Source organism: Mesocricetus auratus, unplaced genomic scaffold (genome assembly GCF_017639785.1).
Source record: "Mesocricetus auratus isolate SY011 unplaced genomic scaffold, BCM_Maur_2.0 Super-Scaffold_100038, whole genome shotgun sequence".
In the NCBI taxonomy this organism is placed as follows: domain Eukaryota; kingdom Metazoa; phylum Chordata; class Mammalia; order Rodentia; family Cricetidae; genus Mesocricetus; species Mesocricetus auratus.
The window spans coordinates 2774374-2786801 of NW_024429216.1; the positions used below are offsets into that span (position 1 = coordinate 2774374).

Genomic DNA, 12428 nt, shown 5'->3' on the forward strand with positions numbered 1-12428 from the left:
CAGGCTGGTCTCGAACTCACAGAGATCCGCCTGCCTCTGCCTCCGGAGTGCTGGGATTAAAGGTGTCCGCCACCAATGCCCGGCGGAATCTCAATTTTCTAAAGAGCATCTGTACTTATTTCTACAGTAAGTATACAATTTATGTTTTTAAAGAATGGTATTGTTTTGAGGGTTGATTTTTATTGGGGCTGGAGAGATGGCTCAGAGGTCAAAAGCTCTTGCTACTCTTGCAGAGGACCAGAGACCTGAGTTCAGTTCCTATACCTACAACCACCTGTAACCCCAGCTCAAGGGGATCTGATGACCACGCACACGTGACCACACACATACAAACACAAAATATTTATAAATTGTGTGTGTGTGTGTGTGCAGTGTCCATGGAAGCCAGAGAGGACGTGAGATGAGTGGGAGCTGGAGTTACAGGAAATTGTGAGCTGCCTCATGTGGATGCTGTAAAGTGAACTCTGGTTTTCTGCAAGAGCCATAAACTCTTTTAACCACTAAGCCATCTCTCCAGCACCAAGTTTGCATTTTAAGATACTAAAGAAAATGTAATGTGTGTGTTTATGCATGTATGCCAGAGTGTACGTGGTTAGAAGACAATTTTGGGAGTTGGGTCTCTTCTTCCAGGTAATTCAGAGGTGGAACTCAGGTTGCCAGCAACTGCTTTTACTAAATGAGCAATCACATGAAGGCTGTTTTGTTTTTAGGCTCTCACACTATAGCCCAGGCTGTCCTCATACACATGGCATTTCTCCTGTCACAGAATCCCAAGGACTGAGCAGCACAGTACTTATCCATAGAGCCATCAGTATGAAATCTATTTATTTGTCTCCATATTTGTAAAATTACCAAAGATAGAAAAACTGAATGTAGCAAAATGTAGATTCCGGAATCTTTTGTGAGACATACAGGATAATAAATAGATCAAATCTTTAAAAATTGATCAAGAACAGAGGGGAGGGGCTAGAAAGATGGCTCAGCAGTTAAGAGCACTGGCTGCTCTTCCAGAGGTCTGAGTTCAATTCTCAGCATCCACATGGTGGCTCACAACCATCTATAGTGGGATCTGATGCCCTCTCCTGGCATAAAGGCGTACATTCAGATGGAGCACTATCTATATATATGCGAGTACATTCATTTGAGCACTATATGTATATGCATAAAACCAACAAAAAACCCAGAGGGAAGGCCTGTAATCAAAACTACTGGGGAGGGGGTGGGGGTCGCTGAGCAAGGGGTTCACTAGTTTGAGGGCTGCCTGGCCTACATATATGTCTCCAAAATGCATTAAAGGGAGCTCCGGATGTAGCTCAGTGGTAGAGCAGCAGGGCAGAATTTACCACTAAGGGCCTGGGAATATGGCTCAGCAGCAAAGAACTTTCCAGCAATCCCCAAGTGAGGGGCTGGGGGCGTGGCCCAGTGGTAGAGACCCTGCCTAGGACCCCTGGGTGCTGGGGACACGGCTCAATGCAAAAGCTGGTGTAACAATGCACGAGGCCCTGGAGTCAATCCTTGGTATTGTTTAAAAATAAATCAAAAAGCAATTTTTCTTTTTTAACAGCCAATCTTAGGAACTCCTGCAGCCGGGACCCAACAGGATATCCTCGGCTTCCGGGGAGGGGGGGGAGAAATCAGGCTGCCCACGAGCATGCGCAGACAGGCTTCGCTGGTCCCCATCACCCAGGAAAACCCTGCGGCCGCCAGGGATCGGGATCGGTGCGGGAGGGCGTCCAGGGCGCACCGGCCTCGTTTTACGAGGCCTCGGGTCCCTCTGCCCCACCCCTCCCCCTGCGGCCCTGTCAGGGCTTTCGCCTTCGCCTCTCCCGCCTTCCAACCGCCCGCCTCCCAAAATGGCGACCAACCGCCTCCTTTCCCGCCGGGTGGCGGGTCACATGACCCGCGCAGGTTTCCCGCCCCGCGGAAGCCACGCCCCCTCGCCCCGCAGCTACGGGGTGGGGTTGGGGGGGGAGACGGAGGGGGCGTGGTCTGTGCCTGAGGCACGCGCCCCGAGCCCGGGCAGCGCGTGGCGTGCTCGCGGCGACGCCGGGCCAGGCACGTGCACGCACACCGTGGCAGGCGCACGCGCCCGGGGACCGGGACCGGGCTGCGCGTGCGCGCCGGGCGTCGTCCGGGCGCCTCGCGGCTGACGGGCGGCCGCTGGGAAGGCCCCGCGAGGCGCGAGGCGCGAGGCCCGGCGCGCGAGCCCCCGGGGGCGGGTAAAACCCGGTTGCTGCTGCCCTTGCCCCTTTTCCCCCCTTTCTCCCCAGCCCTGTCTGCCCGCTCTTTCCTCTCACCTCGGCCCTCCTTCGCCCTCCCCTTGGCTTCATCTTCCTCCCCAAGCGCAGGCCTCTGGGGCCCCCCCGTCCAAGGGCGCCGCTCAGCTCCGCGTCACGCACGCTCCTTCTGCACCCCCCGCAGCCCCTTCCTCCTTGGAGAAGGCTCTTGGGGCGCCCCCAGCCCACTGCACCCACCTTTATTTCCTACCCGGCCCCTGCCAGGTCCCCCAACTGCCCCCTGGCAGCGCCCCAGCTCGCGCCGCGGGCCCTACCCGACCTCTGCGCCTTCTGCACCGCGGCCTTGCATTCGCAGGCCCCACTGCTGATCATCCCCTTCCTCCTCAGGTGTCCCGCTTAGGGGGACCCGGATGTGTCTCTTTTTGAGGACCTTCCAGCACGAACAACTGACTCTCCTCTCTTCCTTGGCCATGCCTCTCCCTGTGCTTTTTCTAGCAAAAATACGACTTTTTTCAGTCAAGACCTCCCCAGATTCCAGCAAAAAAATAGAAGAAGAAGAATATTATCTAGACTACAGTTTCCCCTTTTGGAATACTTTTCCAATTACAAGAAATCAGCTCATTTCTTTCTTCCAGTTTCTCATCTAATGTGTTCACTTCTCCAAACCTCCCCTCTGACTTTCCCAGCACAAATTCCTTTTCATCATCAAGTCTGCCACAGTTAGATTTTGTCCCCCACAAAACCCTCTAGGTTCTTCTTTCCTGGCTGGGGTAGTGGGAAAGAAGTAAGGTTTTTTTTTAAAATAATTTTTAATTTTTAATCTTTATCTGCCCAGCTTAGTATTCTTTCACTTCCTCCCTAAATTCTCCTCAATTTCATACCTATTTTCCCTGCTTGTTTTTGTTTCCAAGTTCTGACTGCCCCTTCCTTTTCACTACGTTTTTCAGGGCAAAAGATATTGGATGAGTTTTCAAAAAATACCACCTCACCCTTCCAGGAGGAGATAGCGAAGGTCTGATTCCACCTGAACCCTCTTTCCTGTGGGGCCTAAGCCAGGCCCACCTGGTCCCCGGAGAGTCACTCACTCGCTTTAGGGGTGAGTTTCCTTCTCTTGCACCTGTTCAAAGACACCCTCTGTGTTGCTACCTGTATCACTTTCCAACGTTTCTGAGCGTCTCTGCACCATTGTGAAGACCACACACGTTGCTGGCAAAAATCAGCAGAAGGATAAGTATACGCATAAAGGAATCATTGAAAGAGATCCTAGGGCACATGCTGGCTGACCTCTTTTGAGGAAGGCAGACTTTTATTAGATCGAAGTATGTTTTCGTTGTTGTTGATGTTCATTGCAAAACAAAACAAAAAACCCTTTTACCTTTCCTGCTGGTTCAGGGTAGCAACTCAGACCCCTACAGCGACAAAGCAAATGAGGGATCTTAGTTGGAGGGATTATGGCAATCCACATCGTGTTCTCTCCATTGCGTGATGGCGGCTAGTGCAGATAGCTAATCAGAAATGCCAGCCCAGTGGGTTAAGTGGCTAAGTGCACTGGCTGCCCTTCCGGAGAACCCGAGTTCAATTCCCAGCAACCACGTGGTGGATCACAACCACCTCTAATGGAATCTGATCCCCTCTTCTGTCATGCAGGCATTCATGCAAATAGAGCACTCATATACATAAAATACATAAATAAATAAGAAATGCCAGGCCAGATTTGCAAGAACTTTTTTTAAAGACAATGCGGGGGGGGGGGTGCGGGCGGGGGAAAAAAAGAGACAATGCCTAAACTGTCTTTATGTGAAAGTTAAATTACTAATGCTAACAATGGATTTAATAGTTTAAAAATGGCAGGGCAGGGGCTGGAGAGATGGCTTTTCCAAAGAATCTGGAGTCAATTCCTAGCACTCACATGGTGGCTCATAAACATCCATTAACTCAGTCCCAGGGTCCAGTGCCCTCTTCTGGCCTTCCTGGGTACTGAATGAGTGTGGTACAAAGACATACAAACATACTCATAAATGGTTTTAAAAATGGCAGAGCAGGAGCTGTAGCTCAGTTGTGAGAGTACTTGCCTAGCCAGAATGCATGAAGCCCTCATGTGGTGACCCCCAGCACTGCATAAAACCTGGTGTGCTGGTGCACACCTATCCTGTCAACACTTGGGAGATGGAGGTCAGAGGATCAGACATTTAAGGTCATTCTCTTCTATGACCTTACATGGGATACAGATAACCCTCTCTCAACAAAACAGTAAAACAACAAAAACTAAGAGTACTGATTACACCAATAATCCTAGCACCGAGAAAGCTGAGGCAGAAGGATTGCTGAGAGTTCAGGCTAGCCTGGACTACAGAGTAAAGTCCTGTCTCAAAAAAAAAAGAAGAAGAAGACAATGTGAGGCCTTAGAAAATATATTTTTGAGTTGGTTGTGGTGGTACACACCTTTAATTCCAGCACCGAAGGCAGAAGCAGGCAGATCTCTGAGTTCAAGGCTAGCCTGGTCTATGTAGGGAGGTCCAGAACAACCAGGACTGTGTAGAGAGTAACCGTCTCAAGATAGACAGATAGACAGACAGATAGACAGATAGATAGATAAGAAAATATGTTTGCCCACTGCCATATTTGAAGTTTTAGGCTTAGGAATGTTGTTAGTTTTACAGTGCTGGGAATCCAACCCAGGACCCTGAGCATGCTAAGCAAGCACTCTGCCACTGAGCTATACCACCAGACCTGGAGATTTTTTTTCCTGTTGGAAACACACAAAGGTAAACATACTTAGAGGAGATTTTCTCTTTAGAATATTGAGTGTTAAAACTTTTGATCTTTAGTAACCTGTTAGTTGGGTAAGGTAGCCCATACTGATAATCCCCAACTAAGGAGGCTGAGGGAAGAGGATTGAGAGTTAGGTCAGCCAGGAATCCATAGTGGAATCCTGTTTCAGGGAAAATAAAAATCTTTTTCATACCTGAGGACCTCAGAGAGTTTTAATGTAAACTATGTAGACTAATATTTTTCTATTAGAATTTCAGTTAAGCCAATGGGTATCTGCAGTCAGCCTCCTGAGATATTAAATATACTGAAGGTATTATCTCAAACATTTCTGAATTAATTTTTTATTTGCAAATCCATGATCTTGTAGTGGTGTGTCATGCACAAAGCACTGTTTAATCTGCAGCACTGAAAACTTAAGATAGTGGCTAGACCTGGTGGAGCAGCCCATCCACTCAGGAGGCTAGTAACTAAATACAGTCAAATGTGGCTTGCTGAAAGTTTTATTATTTGTGTGAAGTATGCAGGAGAAGAAATACATCAAGGTCAAAAAAATCTGAGTGAGTAAAATGGACCAGGCCTATAATTCCTCTGTCACTAGAGGTTGGAGATTGTTTGAGTCTGAAATCAGCTTGGGAAACATAGTAAGACCTTGTCCTGAAAAACAAAAAAAAGAATAGGCTAGGCATGGTGGTGCCTGCCTTTAATCCCAGAAATTGGAGAGGCAGAGGCAGACAGATCTCTGTGAGTTTAAGTCCAGCCTAGTTTATGTAATAAGTTCTACTCCAGGGAAAACTACACTCTGGGACCCTATCTCACTAAAAGCACATTCTATCCTTCATGGCAAAATATAATAACAATGAAGCCGTTGCTTATGAATATAATTGGCATCTTAATTAAAAACTATACATGACAGAAAATTTTTAGTACAAAGAATAGTATTGACTTACGCATGTATTGTCATGACTTACGCATGTATTGTCATGTGTAGCCCCCTGTTTCTGTACTCAGTTGAGATACTGTGTCATGTATTTTCACTGAGAATAAAGAAATGAGTATTATCATAAAATAGCTTTGACCTCTGAACTTCCTGAAAAATTCTTGCATTTACCTTAAGAAAAAATGTAAAAATAAATCAAAGATGCAGTGAGAAAAAGGACCTTTAGTCCAGTACTTGGCAGGCAGAGGCAGGTGGATGGCTCTGAGTTCTAGGCTAGCCTGGTCTACAGATTGAGTTCCAGGACTACACAGAGAAACCCTGTCTTGGAAAAACAAGATGGAGAGATGGCCCAGTGGTTAAGAGCAATGGTCACTATTTGAGAAGACTGGGATTCAGTTCCCAGCACCACAGGGCAGCTCACATATGTCTGTAACTCCAGTGCCAGGGCTCTGACACCCTCACACAGACATGCATCCAGGCAAAACGCCAATGAACTTAAAATAAATCATATATTCTTTTAAAAGAAAGAAAAAATGCTGTTCTAGATTTTATTTTGTGTCTTCCCCTTTTTGAAATGGGGTGCCAGGCTTGAATTCACTGTGTACTTATGAGGATGACCTTGACCTCCTGGTGGCCTTGCCTGCACCCACCCCCTACCCCAGTGGCTAGAATTGAGGTGTTTACCACCATACCCTCGTTGCTATTCTAGATGTCAATGCTTCCTTGCCTTCTTTGCTAGGACAGCTTGTAGGAGGGAAGGAACTTTGACTCGATGTCAGAGTTTTCCTTTGTGAGTGTCCTTCAAGTTCTACTGTATCTCGTTTTTTATTTTTATTTATCTATTTATTTTATTTGTTTTTTGTTTTTCGAGTCAGGGTTTCTCTGTATTGCTTTGGAGGTTGTCCTGGATTCTCTCTATAGACCAGGCTGGCCTCAAACTCACAGAGATCCACCTGTCTCTGCCTCCCGAGTGCTGGGATTAAAGGTGTATGTCACCACTGCCCAGTTAGTGATGACCTTTTTTTTTTTTTTTTTCGAGACAGGGTTTCTCTGTGGCTTTGGAGGCTGTCCTGGAACTCGCTCTTGTAGACCAGGCTGGTCTTGAACTCCCAAGTGCTGGGATTAAAGGCGTGCGCCACCAACGACCAGCTTAGTGATGACCTTTTTAAAAGAAAAAAATAATAGCATTGCTTTGGAAGCCCAGTGCTGAAATAAATTGTTTTTTAAACTATTCAACAAGGCATCCATGATTATAAACAAGGCATAAGGTTCTAAAGCTCACAGCCCTTATTCAGCTATAAAGCTAAAATTAATTTACAAATGAAATGCAAATGAGGCAACCCAGCCAGTTTAATCAGATTGCAAATATTAATTTAAGGAGAGGACTCACTGCATCTTTAATGTTCCTAGAAAGCGTTCCCTTGCTGACTATCTTGATGGCACTTTTTGGCTTTAGCCAAGATCCTGTGGTGTCTCAATTCTCTAACCCCTTTTCCCATTTTTTAAAAAAACCATTTATCTTGGCCAGTCAGTGGTGGCACACACCTTTAATTCCAGCATTCGGGAGTTAGAGGCAGGTGGATCTCCGTGAGTTTGCGTCCAGCCTGGTCTACAGAGCAAGTTCCAGGACAGGCTCCAAAGCTACACAGAGAAAACCTGTTTCAAAAAACAAAACCAAAAAAATTATCTTTGTGCTTGCATGTATGTGCACATGTGAGTATTGGTGCCCATGGAGGTCAGAAGAGGTCATTGTATCACTTGGACATCAGTTAGCTAAATCTACTTGTACTCTCCCCTCCTTAGCCTGCAACAGTCAAAATAGTGCTTTCTGGCCAGAGAATAGAAACAGACTGCCTCCATAGAGCTTCCTTCTCAGGGGTCATTCAGTGATCCATGTATTCCCAGGCTTTTTTCCTTTTAGATTGTCTTCAGAGTAAAAATAGAAAATTACAAGATCCTTAGAAGCCACTTGGGAGGTGGAATAGGAGGATTAGGAGTTCCAGACCAGCCTCCACTATATGGCAAGTTCAAGGTTTCATATTTCTTAGAAGGCAGGACCTGTAGCTAGTGATAAAGCACTTGCTTGCCTAGCATGTAGAAGGCCCTCCATTTGATCCCCAATACCACCACTATGACCACACATGCTAAAATACCTGTTGGATTAATTTATTTGTTGGCAGAATAATCAGATATGTTCTACTGCCTGGGAATGGCCAGTGTGGAGCCTGGGCCTTGGGGCTTACCCCGCCTGTGGCTCAGAACATGCTGATTGTTCTAGACTCAGGAATATGTTGAAAAGCAAATGTCATCCTGTCAGATGCCCCAACCCTGGATACCTTACATGTCTTTTGAGGTTTTTGGTGTTGTTCTTTGGTCTGGAATTCTCTGTGCAGATCAAACCAACCTTGACCTTGCTGTGATCTCTCTCCCTCAGCCTTCTAAGTGCTGCAATTGCAGTCATGTGCTACTGTCTGGCTTTGTGCCTTCTAGTTTAATTGGAGCACTGTGGTGGTTTTTTGTTTTGTTTTGTTTTTAAATTGCTAAAAGTCCTAAAGTCAGCTATTCAGATTTCAGGTCTGGCTTTCCCACCTGTTCTCTAGTGACTCTGGGATAATCCTGTAACCCTTTAGTTCCTCAAGCTGTTCCATAGGAGTGATAACAGAATTATTTGTGGGTTGCTGTAAGTGGTGAGTTAAATGCTCAGAAAGCCTGTGGGTCCAAACCTGACTCAGAGAAAGTGCTTAACAGAAGTGATTTTTTAAAATATAATTTATCTATTTTTATTTTATGTGCATTGGTTTTTTTTTTTTTTTTGGTTTTTTTTTTTTCGAGACAGGGTTTCTCTGTGGCTTTGGAGGCTGTCCTGGAACTCGCTTGGTAGTCCAGGCAGGTCTCGAACTCACAGAGATCCGCCTGCCTCTGCCTCCCGAGTGCTGGGAGTGCATTGGTGTTTTGCCTGAACGTATGTCTGTGTAAGGATTTCAGATCTTGGAATTACAGACAGTATGGATGCTGGGAATTATACCTGGGTCCTGTGGAAGAGCAGCCAGTGCTCTTAATCGCTGAACCATCTCTCCAGTCCCCAACAAGAGTGGTTTTTATGAGCTTGTTTTTACTGGTTGATGAAGGGGATGGGTCCTTTCCTCCACAGCTAGTAGCCCTGCTCTGTAGAAGCTGCTCAGCAATGGTGGAGAGGTCCCTTTTGATTATAGGTACACCTCCACTCTGCTTTTCAGAAACCCAGAAAGCTCGCAGACTCTGGACATCTCAAGTACCACTTAGTTTCCAGACCTGAACCATGTGGTACTGTGTGTGTATTTTGTTTTGTTTTGCTTTTTATTTTTCGAGACAGGGTTTCTCTGTATTGTTTTGGAGCCTGTCCTGGAACTTGCTCGGTAGACCAGACTGGTCAAACTCACAGAGATCTGCCTGCTTCTGCTTCCCGAGTGCTGGGGTTAAAGGCGTGTGCCACCAACACCCGGTTAGTGTATACTTGTGCATGTGTTCCAGTGTGTGTGTGTTAGAGGTGTGTGGATGTCTATTGTACATGTAGAGGCCCAAGTATCCTCTTCAATCACCCTTCACCGTAAATTTTATTATTAGTGTGTGTGTGTGTGTGTGTGTGCGCGCGCGCGCGCACGTGCATGCACACACAAATGTGGGTACATATGTCTATCACGTGTATATGCTGTGGAGGCTAGAGGTTTACATTGAGTATCTTCCTCAGTCACTCTGCATTTTATTTGCTGAGGCAGGGTCTCTCACTTGAGCCCTTGAATTGGAGCTCACTGATTTGTCTAGCCAGTAACCAGGTTGCCCCAGGGATTCCCCATCTTAGCCTCTGAGCACTGGGATTACAAGTGGGCCACTAGCCCAGCTTTTTATGTGGGTGATGGAGAACTGAACTCTGGTTCTTAGGCTTGTACAGCAAGCACGTTATCCACTAAGCTGTATCCCTAGCCCTTCTACACCTTAGTTTTAAAATCAAGGTCTCTTTTTGAGCTTGGAGCTTATCAATTTGGTTAGAATGGCAGAGAAACAATCTCCAGATCCTCCTGATGCCACCCAGCACTGTGATTAGGAGTTCACTGCCACACCCGGGTTTTTACATGGGTGCTAGGTGTTGAAGTCAGGTCCTCATGCTTGATCAGTTCTGCCTGTCAGTCTAATAGTGAGGTAGTGACAAAGATTCCAGTAAACAACCCAACAATAACCAAACCAAAACAACTGGCACTTGTAGATAACCCCTGTTCAAGTATGAAGCAGCCTTTAGCACTGCTAGGCAGGAGCTCTGCCTTAACCTTCACTTCCTGCTTAAGCAGGACAAAGCTTGGCTAGAGGGACACTTGGAGCCTTCTGGCCAGGTCTTTCTGAGCATGTGCTCACCCTACTGTCAGTACCTGGCCTTCCAGATTCCCAGGATTATATAGAGCTGCTTCAGGGATGGCGTGACTAAGTTCATGTTTACACTAGCACCCACTCGGGTGTAGTGTGATTCTGTGGTTCCTGACTAATGTGTGATGTCTCCACTATTACTGCTACAGCTCTTCACACAGAATAGTTCTGCCCCCACCCCAATGCCTTCTGTGTGTTTACTGTTAATCCTTTCTCAACCTTGACAGACGCCATTGTTTAACATTGTCTTCCAGAATGCCACATAGGTGGAGTCATACGATATGTAGCCTTTTTATGCTGCTCTTCTCATCCATGCATTTCAGATCCTTTCATGCCTTTGTGACTTGGCAGCTTTTTGTGCACCACCCCAAATTTGTTTTATTTTACACGTATAGGTATTTTGCTTCCATATATGTCTGGGCATGCCTGGTGCCATGGAGGTCAGAAGAGGGCATCCAATCCCTAGAAACTATAGTTGTGGATGGTTGTGAGCTGCCATGTGGGTGCTGAGAATCAAATCCAGTTCCTCTGGAACAGCGGTTCTTTTTTTTTTTTTTTTTTTTTGGCTTTTCGAGACAGGGTTTCTCTGTGGCTTTGGAGGCTGCTCTGGAACTCGCTCTGTAGACCAGGCTGGCCTCGAACTCACAGAGATCCGCCTGCCTCTGCCTCCCGAGTGCTGGGATTAAAGGCGTGCACTACCAGCGCCCAGCTATCATTCAGGGAGCCAGGACAGGTCAGATGGGAGGCTGTGGTTCTTTAAGAACAAATTCTCCTCTGTTCCTTCCAGCACCAGGAACCTACACCAGAAACACAGCTGCCTCTTCAAGAACACTGCTGAGCCAGGGAGTGGAATGGGCTAGGGTAAGTCAGTATCCAAGAGCTCTGCTCCACCCGCTGGGTCACCTATTCCTTCAGAGGCCTGCTACGGGCTGCGAAGCCTTCACCATTACTGAGAGTTGGTGTTTCTGTGATGGGATAGATGGGAAGCATTTGAATTATTAACTCAATATTTTTCCTTCTCCAACCTTCTTTTCTCTACCTCTCCTCTTCTTGCCTTTTCTTCTTTCCCCTCCCATCCTCTCCTATCTCTATCCCTCTCTTCCTTTCTCCATATTCTCTTTTCTTCTCCACCCACTTGTGTTTCCTAGGCCAGTCTTGAACTCCTGGATTCAAGAGCTCTTCCCACTCAGCCTCCGGAGTGCTAGGAGTATAGGTGGGCACAACTGCACATTCCCTAACCTTTTTATTAGCTACAGGATCATTCCCATATTTTCCTCTTTTTGAGTGAGTTTTGGTAATTTGTCTATTTTGAAGAATTTGATCCTTTTTTGTATCTGAGTTGGCTGACTTAAGGTAATGGGTGTGTCTTGTAGCTGATCTACTGTGTGGGTGCACTGTCTAAACACAGTTCTTCATACTACTTCATTCTAATTCCTTTTATTTTTTGGAAAGTGGTTAGTGATAACCTCTTTTCTTACTCCCTTTTTTGGGGGGGAGCAGAGTAGGAGGACAGCTGAGATAGTGTGTCATGAAACACAGACTGACCTCAAACTGTCTGTGTAGTCAAGGATGTTTTACCTCCATCTCCCAAGTGCTGGCATGCCTGGTTCATGTGATGCTGGGGGTGGAACCTAGAACTTTGTGTGTGCTAGGCAAGAATTCTGCCAACTGAGCCACATTCCCAGCCTAACTTCAACATTTAGTCTATATTAAAACTCATTTTTTGTACCAGACATTTCCAGTTCAGACTATTTTACACATGCAGCATGTCTCCATTTGGGCTGTGGTATTTCATGTGTCACCTGGCCACAGAGGACAAGTGGATAAGCATTTCCCAATGTGCTGACTTGCGCCTGCACGTCTAGCTTTGAGTTTTCTTGTTGCTGGCACTTGGGTTTTCCTTACTTGTCTTTTCTGCCTGGACACATTGAAGTCTATCTGATCTCTCCTCTTTATAGCTGGAGGGAGGTGGCTCTACAGTCCACCATGTGCCATTCTTCTGTCTAGTTGACAGATAAGGAAATGGGGCTCATGGGACCTGCCCAAGGTTGGGCAGCTGTGAAATGGCCAAGAACAAAATCATTTGG

The 12428-nt window shown here is 46.4% G+C and overlaps 1 protein-coding gene across 4 annotated transcripts in view; it reads left to right on the forward strand.

Annotated features, from left to right (window-relative positions):
* Positions 1-2163: 2163 nt before the first annotated feature.
* Positions 2164-12428, forward strand: part of Znf541 (zinc finger protein 541) — a 34406-nt gene continuing 24141 nt past the window's right edge. The window contains exons 1-4 of one of the 4 annotated variants that reach the window (XM_040734654.1): positions 2164-2219; positions 3185-3333; positions 11129-11202; positions 11490-11554. The gene's annotated coding sequence lies outside the window, so the exon portion shown is untranslated. Of the gene's footprint in view, positions 2220-2406; positions 3022-3184; positions 3334-11128; positions 11203-11489; positions 11555-12428 lie in introns of those variants that run through there. The other 3 variants (XM_040734653.1, XM_040734655.1, XM_021223269.2) reach the window with 3 other exon arrangements.